Source organism: Denticeps clupeoides, chromosome 19 (assembly GCF_900700375.1).
Source record: "Denticeps clupeoides chromosome 19, fDenClu1.1, whole genome shotgun sequence".
Classification (NCBI taxonomy): Eukaryota; Metazoa; Chordata; class Actinopteri; order Clupeiformes; family Denticipitidae; genus Denticeps; species Denticeps clupeoides.
The window spans coordinates 2833406-2844243 of record NC_041725.1 but is presented as its reverse complement, the minus strand read 5'-3'; the positions used below and the strand labels follow the sequence as shown (position 1 = coordinate 2844243).

The following is a 10838-nucleotide window of genomic DNA, read 5'->3' as shown; positions in this document are numbered from 1 at the left end:
TAGGGTTTAACACAGCAGAGGTTCGCTTGGGGCCTTATCAGCCCAGAAGATTAAATTCAGGGTAGAGGCCTGACAAAGTGCAATCCAGTTATATATACCGCCTCGTGGATTCCTGGAGCGAGGACATTGTAGGGGTTGCGCCGGCGCCTCCTGGTGGCCTGGTGGACAGTAGACAGCCATGACGGGGACTCAAATTCAGGTGTTTGATCAATCATTTAAAACCAAACAGGAGCGTTCAACAGCTACACTCCTGCATGCTCTCTCAGATCAGCAAATGAAATGAGACTAAAAATCCCTTCTTCACAGGGTCTCCGATCCCAATCATCTCTGTTCTCCATTGTTGTCCCTGGCTGGTGGAACAACCTGCCCTCCTCCACACGACTAGCCGAGACTATCACCACTTTTAAGAAGCAGGTGAAAACCCTCTTGTTCAAAAAGTATTACAGACAAATCTAACACTTACACACGCACATGAGTACACATTTCACAAAACAATATAATGTATATATACATTATAATTTTTTCTTCGTCTAGCACCTAACAATCTCTGAGCATGCTCTTCGCTGACAAGTTGAGCCTTATCAGGGCTCTTAGTTTGTAAACTCAATATTCTATAGAAGTCAAACGAGAATTGCTGGTGTCTTCCTCTTGTAAGTCGCTTTGGATAAGTAAAGTAAAGTAAAGTAAAGTAAAGGCTAATGATCAGTGTAAGAACACTAAAAGAGATTCGTCCATTTCAGGTATTGACTCCCAAGTGAGGCACAGAGCGCTGTCCATTATTTGTTCTTGACTGTAACGAGTAAAAGTGTCCGGGATTCAAGAGACCATTTAAAATGCACCCGCAAAGCATTGACTGCTACACCATGGACTAACTAACCTTCCTGCTGTAACAGCTGACCCTGCATCCATGAAAAATATGGTCTGGCCTGATGAATTATGCTCACCTATCCATGCACATAACTTCCAGTAATCATCCAGCCTGCACTCATATATGTAGTTGATGATATTTCCTCAAAAACTGTTATTTTATGTGCATATGACACAACAGTAGAAATCTCAATGTCAGCAGGGCATTTTTCAATGTCTGGCTGAGAGGAGGAACAGAGTAGAAAACCAAACAGAAGGCAGAAAGTGTTTTTTGTTAGAATCAGCATGAGCTGGACGAATGGACGAAAGGTCGCATACGTGGGGTGGCGGGCGGGGGGGGATTGTGGCGTGTTGAAGGTGCTGCTGGATTTTGAGTCACCAGTCAGCGTGGAAATATTTCTGTTTCTTAAGTGAAATCTGCAGGTACTGTGTGGATTTTCCATGCTGATCAACTTTCCTTAATGCCCCATACTGTATACTTGTTGTAGAATAATTATGTTTTTTTGACAAGGGTATAAAAAAAAGAATATAAAAGAGCTCATGTGCCACTAACCATCAATGATATGTGAGATGTTTGTGCTCTTGGGCATTGCCAGATGCTCAGCTACCCCAGCTGCTGTGAAGCTGAGATAATGTGAGCAGGTTGCCATGTTATTCTGACCCTTTACTTTACTTTACTTTACTTTATTTGGCAGACGCTTTTATCCAAAGCGACTTACAATGGGAAGACACCAGCAATTCTCGTTCGATTTCTATAGAATATCAAGTATACAAACTAAGAGCCCTGATAAGGCTTAGACTTGTCATTGAAGAACATGCTCGGAGAGTGTTGGGTGCTAGACTAAGAAAAATTATAATGTATTTATACATTTTGTATTTGTTTGTTAAATGTGTATGCATGTGTATGTGTTAAATTTGTCTGTAATTTGTCTGACCCAAAATGTTATCTTCAGTTGTTTCTTTAACCGGGTTCAGGGTTTAACCGGCAAAATGACACCCATCTAAGTAAATTTCATCTGAGGCGTGTGTTGACTCTTCAGTCAGTGTCCGTGTGTGTTTGATACCTGCCCGGCCTGCCCTTGGTGGATGTTGTGTAAAGGGCGATTAGGGCTAAGAGCCTGAACCAGGGAGCTTTACCCCACCATCTTAATCCACTTATACAGTTAAAGAGAAAGAAAGAGAGAGAGAGCAGAATGTATGAATGATTGAAAGATTGATGATGCGTGTGTGTGTGTGTGTGTGTGTAAATAAAATTATAATAAATTGTATATCTACCTTTATGATATGTGAACTCCGTGTTGTGTAGAAGCAATAGCACATTTATAATAGACACTGCATGTCACACACTTAAGATCACACCGTTAAGATACAACGACAAATGTGTGTGATTCTCTGTGGACTCCCTGCTGCTTAGCACCCATGTTGTCTCATGAGGGTTGGGGGTGTGGGTGATTCAACAACAAACGCCCGCATACACACACACACACTCAGTGTTGTGAACAAAGTTATATTTGAGTAAACTCATATACACACATCCACTACAAAAAAACAACATGAAAAAAAGACAATTTCGTCGCAGTTGAACTAGAGACAAAGAGCATTGCAGGGCAAGATTAACACACACATGCACACACACATGCACACAAACCAGAACCAGCGGTAAGACGCTAAAGAACAACAGCAGAGACGGAGCAGGGAGGTAACAGAGAGAAAACCTTGTGGACCCAGAAGCACTACTGTTGGTAAGTTCACCCCTTCTGCTGCTTGTGTGTGTGGCGCGTGCCAGGCACGTTAATCTGTGAATATATATAAATTTGTTTGGTTAGTTATGACCTGTTCATGTGAGGTAATAGGTTGCTTGTGTATTTGCAAGCTGTGTGTGATACGGTGCACGCGTGTGTTTTTACAACACAACTGATCGCGGTGCTCCAGAGTAGATGAGCGTATGTGTGTGTGTGTTGCCTGCTTTGGTCTGTTTGATGCAGCCTGACTCAGCCGCACTGTGCCAGCTGTGTTAACTGCTGGGATGGATCTGTGTATGGCCGTGTGGTTTGTTATATTGTCTGGGTTTGTGCTTTTTGTTATCATTTTTTTAAATATTGGATTTTATTTGGTCAAATTTAGAATGTGAATGAAATGAAGGCAAAATCTTAAAGCAGTATGCATTGGGATGGCATTGTTATTATTATGAGGTAGCATCTTAACATGTGTGATATATTATTTACTCTTCATGTGTAATTATTCACTTCACATTATTAAGTTTGGGGAAATAACAACATTTCACATGATTTTTGTCAGAAATTTGTCATTGTCTGTGTGTTCAGAATTATGGTGCATCGTAATGCTGATTACCTAAACTGGAAGGTTAAATGTGGCCTAATTACACCAACAATTAAAAAACACATAGCTCAATAGTTTTATTATATCATATTAAAGTCATAAATTCTCAATGAAACGTGGTGCATAGGGTTTAAAAAATTGAGACCGTGGAAAAGTTGTAATAGAAGGCGGTGGGCTTTAGAGGAGTCAGCAACATCAGGTTTGGACACATCAGCAGGGCGAGACGAGAGACTGGTCAGCAGTGAGTCCTGCATGGCACTGCCGGGATGATCATGGCAGGCAGGTGATGAGATCTTTGGAACCGAGTGAGAAAACAGGAGAGGATGAACGAAGCAGTCAGGCCAAGGTTATGACGGTAACATTATGCTGAAGCACTATCCATATGGAATAAAGGCATGGAATGGGACGCTAAGGGGATGATTAAAATATTCAGGACTTTTCTTTGCTCTCTGACTTGATTTTGGGGGTAATCTGAGGGTGTTCCAAGACTGTATTCAGTCCTAATGCCCCTGCTCTCTGGACATCTACAATGTATTGTCTCTGGACATTTCCAACAGGCAACTGAGGCCTTAGGGCTCTAAGCTGATTCATATAAAATGACCTTTTGTTCATTGAAAGGTCCTGTACAAAGATGTTATTATTATTATTACTATTATTATTATTACATACTCTTATTTTTACACACACACACATGCATATGTTCTTTTACAGATATAGCACATTATTATTCATAAATCTTGCTTATGATCTCCAATGTAGCATGATTAAAAAGAAAACAATACATATTCTTCATTTGATGATTTGATTTGATGAAGGAAAAGAACCTGTATCAGGTTCTGGCAAGCCTGGCTGTCGCCACAAAAACAGAATCCAGCTCAGTGGTGAAGGTGAACATTAAGAGATTCCATTGACCATCCATTCATCTGACTCCATTGATTAGTAGTAATTTAGTTGAAATGATGTTACCTGCACATAAAGAGGCGTGGCACAATAGAAGTTACAGGAAATAAGTTTCTAATTTAATAACACAGGAAGATTACTATTGCAGTTCCATTTAACTATTGTATTGTCACGGTGACATGGTGCAAGGATGGACACATTCCTCCGACTTCACATAAAACAGGTACACACATCAGAACAAGACACACAGATTAAAGACCCGACAGGGAGGCGATACAAGAGGCGACATTTAAACACTCACAACATCTGCATACAATCAGATTAACAATGAACAAGACACAACAAAGCCACAGTGCCCCCTCCGGAGTCAGTCCATGACACGTATGTAAAATACAGAAAACCTCTAATTAGCAAAATGGAAAAAGAGATGGAGAAAGAGCAAGGAGCCAAACTCCAGAGATGGAGCCTGGACCTCAGAGAAGCAGGGCAAAAAAGAGGAAGCTTAGCCTTGATGAGAACTTCCTTTATACTGGACATGTGGCTCCCAATTCGGTTGCCACAGACCAACTTGTCCATTGATGTTTCTGCCTTGTCCAAACAGAACCCCTGATACAGGAACACAGAGGTCATCCACCCCCCAAAAGACTTTCCAATCTCTGCACCTTTGGCCATTTGTTGGCCTTTTGGCACCCTGGTGAACTGTGAGGGGAAGGTCACAGCTTGGAGATAAAGTGGGGGGTCTTCATTAACACACGAAAAGTCATGGACCTGGAATCTCCCATCTTACACCACTATATCCAAATAGTGTTCAGGTTGAAAATGTGATTATGTTTGTAAGAGACACTTCTGCCAGTCTCTTTTAGTACTTCTGGCAAGTTGTGCAGGCCCTGAAATGCAAAGCTCTACCACAGCCATGATTGCCTGCATGCATGATGTTCTCTTAGTAGAAAGCTGGGTTTTGGCAAATGTAACATGAGTCTCCATTAGTCCTTTTGTCTTGTATTGTCATGGGCCTGGGGTGGGTTACTACATGTTGTATAAATGATTCAGAGGTCTTACAGAATTGCTATTTTGTTATAGAGGATGATGTAAATATGTTTTGGCTGTGTTGAAATTATGTTCTAGTACAACGTTGCTTGTGTATGAGTCCATGATTGTGAGGTACAATACATTTTATTGCAAGTTGCAATTAGAACTCCATGAGTTCCATTTGAAAGTAAAGTGATTCTCATGTGTCCTCTGCATTTAACCCTTGGTGAGCAGTGGGCAGCCATGGGGAGCAGAGCAGGGACGGAACATTGATCAAGGGGACCTCAGTGGCACGCTGGCAGTTCCTGACTTGAACCTGCAACCTTCCTATAATGGGTCTGCTTCCTTACCCGCCAGGTCACCACTGTGTACTCTCACTTGTACCTACATAACACTTGCATTCCTGCTGCTCTCAGTGCCTTTTTATAGGTTTAATCATGAGTAGCAACCGAGTTGAAAGTGGCCTGAATCTTTAACTCAAACGGGTTTCTGTGCACTCTTGCAGTTCCAGATTTTGACTGTATGCAATGAGCATATGTGAAACATACAAAATCTCACAGCTGGACAACTTCACAAACACACACACACACACACACACACACACACAGACTCGCACATATACTTTCTCTCTCTCTCGCCTTGATTGAACCTCGTCTTGCCTGCAGCTCTTGTGAAATTATCTTTTCTACAATTCTGTCCTCTCACTGAATCACAGACGTGATGTTTTCAGATGAACCTAATAACCCCTCTCTGCCACTCTCAATCCCAGCCAGAGCACTTCCCAAGAGCCTTATTAATCTTCACAGGCTGCCTTGTAGGCAAGTGCTTCAATTTAAATATTAACATTCAGCTTTGCTCTGTGTGTTTGTGTGTATTAGCAGCAGTGGAGAATTTTCTCGGTGCATGTCTGACTGAAATAAGGTCGAACCCAGATTTCCCCAACATCACCAACAGGTGAAGAGGGCAAATATAAAATATAGATTTTTGTTTTGTTTCATTCATTTTTTTCTTCCATTGTGTTAAGTTATGTAATGCTGCGATGCTCCTGGAGTATCAGGTGACACGTTTTCATGTCCAGCATCATTTGCATATGCCTCCATGCGTATATGTATGTGTATTGTTATGCTGTGTGCTGCCTTTTTCTGCTTATGTTCTGCTGGCCATTGAGACTTTTTATCGTGTTTAATGTGCACTTGTGTCTTCACTCCTTAGTGACGTGGCATGACAGATTAGTGAAGTGATTTGTAGTCCGCCGAAGACCCAGACTAGCAGTTGCCTTACCACCACCCCTGGTAGCTGTTGTAACTTGTTGAAATCAGGCATGAGCAGCATGCAAATTTATTATCTGAACGGGCTTGAAGTTCTTTCTCCCAATTGGAAGAATTCATCCATAATGTGCGGAGTAAAACTGCATATATTCTGTTGCATCATACATAGGGCACATTGTGCCTAATTAAAGTTCAAATCTTGAACAGCAAACTTGGTGGTGCTGCAGGCTGCATACTGTAAATCTCAAGCCATTCGATTTTAACAGGGCTAGAGGACACCAGACAATATATTCCTGAATCTACAAATGATTTGTCTGTGGTTACTACAGACGCAACAGAGCTGGCTATTCAACACAATTGCTGGTAACTTTTTAGGTATATCTGAAATAATTTCACTTTTATGAGAGGTGTTTGTAACGCTGATCAATGCTACACTTTGACAGCAGGTCTTTTAAATTATTGGTTCATTTTCTGAAGCGTTGTTTTACTTTTCTAGAGATTAAAATGGTGTGAGGTTCTTGGGACAAAATATGAGGTTCAGGTGAATCGAGTAAAAGATAAGGCTAGGTGGTTTTTCACTTAAGCAGAGCTTATTGTGATGAATAAAGTTGTTCATACAAGATGTTACAATGTCTGGTCACTCTTCATTATGCACCACACACACACACACCCACACACACCAAGTTATTAAACTTTGTTGTCTACTGTGCTGGAGCAGCACATCTAGTGAACACATTGTTTATCAGAGCTTGACCTTTTATGAAAACCATTATTTCAGGAAGATCAAGGGACAGAGAATTAACAGTCTAAGACCATAAAGGGTTACGGATGAAACCGGAGCTAAATGCTGAGTACGAACTTGTACATTTGTAAAATCATACAAAATTCTTCAGTGGTCAGTAGCTTAGTAACATTACAATGTTTATACATCTATTACTATAATCTCACTTACATCTGATGAAATATGATGCATTATTAATGGAGTTAACAGGGACGGGATACAAGAGGATGCAATTGCAAACAAACAAACAAAAAACATCACAAGACACGACGCAGTTATAATGACCTGGTGTATACATATGTCACGATCCGGTCCGAAATTGGGGTTACTCCGGTCCGGGATCCGGACCGGAGTTTAATTGTTGCCCTGTGTAATGTTCCCTAATCGTTTTCACCTGTATTAATTGTATAAAGCTGCCCTGTTCGTTTCTGTCTGCTGTCAGGTCTTTGAAGTTATGTTCCGTGTTCACCAGTGTCTACGTCTTGGATGTCTCCCCTGTCCTGTGATTCACCATTAAAACCCCTGTTCCGTGATGTCAGGTGAAAGCGTCCTTCATTCTTCGTTTCTCGTCACTCTTCGTCCTCCTCTCCGTTCACCCGCCGCGTCATGCCCGCATGGACGTGACAGAAAGACCTGACCCACATTTGGACGCCACCTGACGCAGCCCCGCTGAGATCGGAGGAGCCGCGACTCGCCGGGAGGACGCCGCCAGCTTCCTTGTCCCTGGCCTTCCATGGCTTCATTCAGCAGGGTCCCGACCCCTGCCTCTCAGTCCCGTGTCTGGCGGCGTTGAAGGTGAGGAGCGGCCATTCAGCGGGGCGAGCCGGAGACTGACAGGGAGCGGCGGACGCATGCGGACGGCGGACGAGGTGCCGGTACCACACTGACCGGAATACCGGACCATTCATTCATTCATTCATTAATCATTCATCTCTGCTCATCTTTTCTATCCTGGTTCACTCGAATCGATTCCGTTCGATTCCTCCTGTCCACTCGGACCATTTAAGACTGTGTTTTGGACTTTCCTCCCTCCTTCATAGACTGCATCGTCTGGCCCGCCAGGCGTCGTGCCATAGGAGGGGGGATTCTGTCACGATCCGGTCCGAAATGGGGGTTACTCCGGAGTTTAATTGTTGTCATGTGTAATGTTCCCTAATCGTTTTCACCTGTATTAATTGTATAAAGCTGCCCTGTTCGTTTCTGTTTGCTGTCAGGTCTTTGAAGTTATGTTCCGTGTTCACCAGTGTCTATATCTCGGATGTCTCCCCTGTCCTGTGATTCACCATTAAACCCCTGTTCCGTGATGTCAGGTGAAAGCGTCCTTCATTCTTCGTTCCTCGTCATCCTCTCCGTTCACCCGCCGCGTCATGCCCGCATGGACGTGACAACATATATATGCAAACATCGGTTGAACAAAATCAGAGTAGTGCACATAGCATAAAATGTTTCCATTTGTTTCAGAAGAATGTTCAGATTGGACATTTCTGTGCGTCTATGTTAATTGGCTAGTTGCTAGTAAATCACTCAGCCAGCTCATTTCAATAATGCATTTGACCAAAAAGAGCACCTTAGGGCTGCATAAAAATGTGACTTGTCTATCAGACATGTGTTACTCTAAATGGCTTTGTCCTTTTACATCAATAATTGTTAATGACAAAAATGACCAATCTGGACCTAAGAGTCTAAATCAAATTTACATGGCCAAAATCTTGAAACATAGCAGAAGCTATGTAAGAGGTTTGTTTTTATGCTTTTGTGAGGATTGCATTGTATTAATCAGCATGAAGAAGGCGGAGGAATCTGTTTTTGTATTAACGAAAGCTGGTGTACGGATGTGATGGATTCAAACAGATACTGCAGGGAAAACCTGGAAACATTATTCCTGAACTGTAAACTGTTCTATTCATGCAGGAGTTGTCATCCTTTGTCCGGGGTAGTGTGATCTTCCACAGAATTCTACAGTGCATTCATCAAATTTGACCTGTGCTCCTCCATCAATGTTGGTTTGGAGCAGCCAGCAAACAGGACATGAAAACCCTGTAAGAACAGTAAGGACTGCAGAACTTCATCCACAACCAGATCACTTAAAGATCCAGGAAACAGGCAGCAAAAATCATCTTTGACCCCTCACATTCTGGACACAATCTTTTTGAACTCCTCCCCTCCAGCAGATGATATAGAAGTCTGTATACCAGGCTAATCCACAAAACCATGTTTCAGTTCTGCCTGGTTTAGCCTTACATAAATTCATAAAAATGTTCATCATTGAAATTCCTCATTTGGTTCACTAGGTTCAGACTAGTAGATACAGCTGGCTTAATAACTCAGTACCCAACCAAAATAAAATATAAGGATTTCTTAAAAAGGAAGTTTTTAGCTGCCATTTTAAGATCTTTAGTGACTCTAGTAGACGTTTCTAGGAGCCAAGACAGAAAAGACTCAAGATGAAAACTTTCCTGGTACCTCGATAGATGGTGGTACGAGTGGAGCAGTGCAGGAGTATCGGAGGGATCGAGGTGCAGACCGAGGAGTGATCACAGATCTGAGGTATGAGGTTGCTGACGCTTCCTTGGCTTTGTAGGCCAGCACTGATATTTTGAACCTAATGCAGGCAGCTATTGGAATGTAGCAGCGGGGTGGGGTGGTCGTGCAACAAGACCAGAAAGGAGTGAGTCCAGTTTGGAGATGACCAGAGATTGGACATGAAAATGGCTGAATTCTTCTAATTTTATAAAGAAGGAATTGACAAGAGGGTGGTAGTAGTGGGTAACAGACTCGCCTATGAACCAGAAGAACCAGGTTCAAATCCCACTTACAACCATTGCGTCCCTGAGCAAGACACTTAACCATAAGTTGTCCCTGTATCTACTGACTGTAAGTCGCTCTGGATTAGGGGGTCTGATAAATGCTGTAAATGTAAATAAATGACTAGAGAATGGAAATGTCGGATGAGTAGGAGAGGGAATTGTCCATGGTCACTCAATGGACCAGGCTGTGTGATGTGACAGAAGGAGTGATTGGAAGATTGTCCAGGGGTTGTCTTGTTGTGGGGAGGAATTCTTAACTTTGTAATTATGCAGGTACCTGTTACCTTACCTTAACCTTGTATATAATATTTGATCTGAGGAATTGTACAGACCTGTGCTCAAACAGCAGATTGAAAATCTACACAAGCGTCTGGAACACTCCTAATGTTGGTGTGAGGGAGGGAGAGTGGGAAGACAGAGACAGAGAGAGAGAGAGAGAGAGAGAGATCATTGAATTCACTCAACAGAACAAAGAGAGGATAGATACAATTTCAAGTGGGCTGACTATGCTGTTCGTCAATAAGAAAGATTCTTGTAAATATCCTTACCTAGAATATTAAGGTCCACATGAATCTGTAGAAAAACTAAATTGTGTGTATGAGAGCGAGAGAGATTCCCACTTTCTCATTCACTCACTGCTATCAGTTATTTTGCTCTTGCTCTGCCTCCCTTGGATGTTCTGAGCTGCGAGGTTGTAATTATGAGGCTCTGCACCATGTTGGGGTTGGGGTGTTGGGTAAGAGGAAGGCTTGGACTAATATAATCATACAGAGCATTAATGAAAGAGCGGATTAACAGCAGGATTCTGTTGCTCCCTCTCTCATCCTCTCATTTTTAATTCAAATT

The 10838-nt window shown here is 42.3% G+C and overlaps 1 protein-coding gene across 5 annotated transcripts in view; it reads left to right on the top strand.

The window, feature by feature from the left end:
- Nucleotides 1-2324: 2324 nt before the first annotated feature.
- Nucleotides 2325-10838, top strand: part of sphkap (SPHK1 interactor, AKAP domain containing) — a 125275-nt gene continuing 116761 nt past the window's right edge. For 4 of the 5 annotated variants that reach the window (XM_028961149.1, XM_028961153.1, XM_028961151.1 and 1 more), the window contains exon 1: nucleotides 2325-2609. The gene's annotated coding sequence lies outside the window, so the exon portion shown is untranslated. The remainder of the gene's footprint in view (nucleotides 2610-10838) is intronic. The other variant, XM_028961152.1, reaches the window with a different exon arrangement.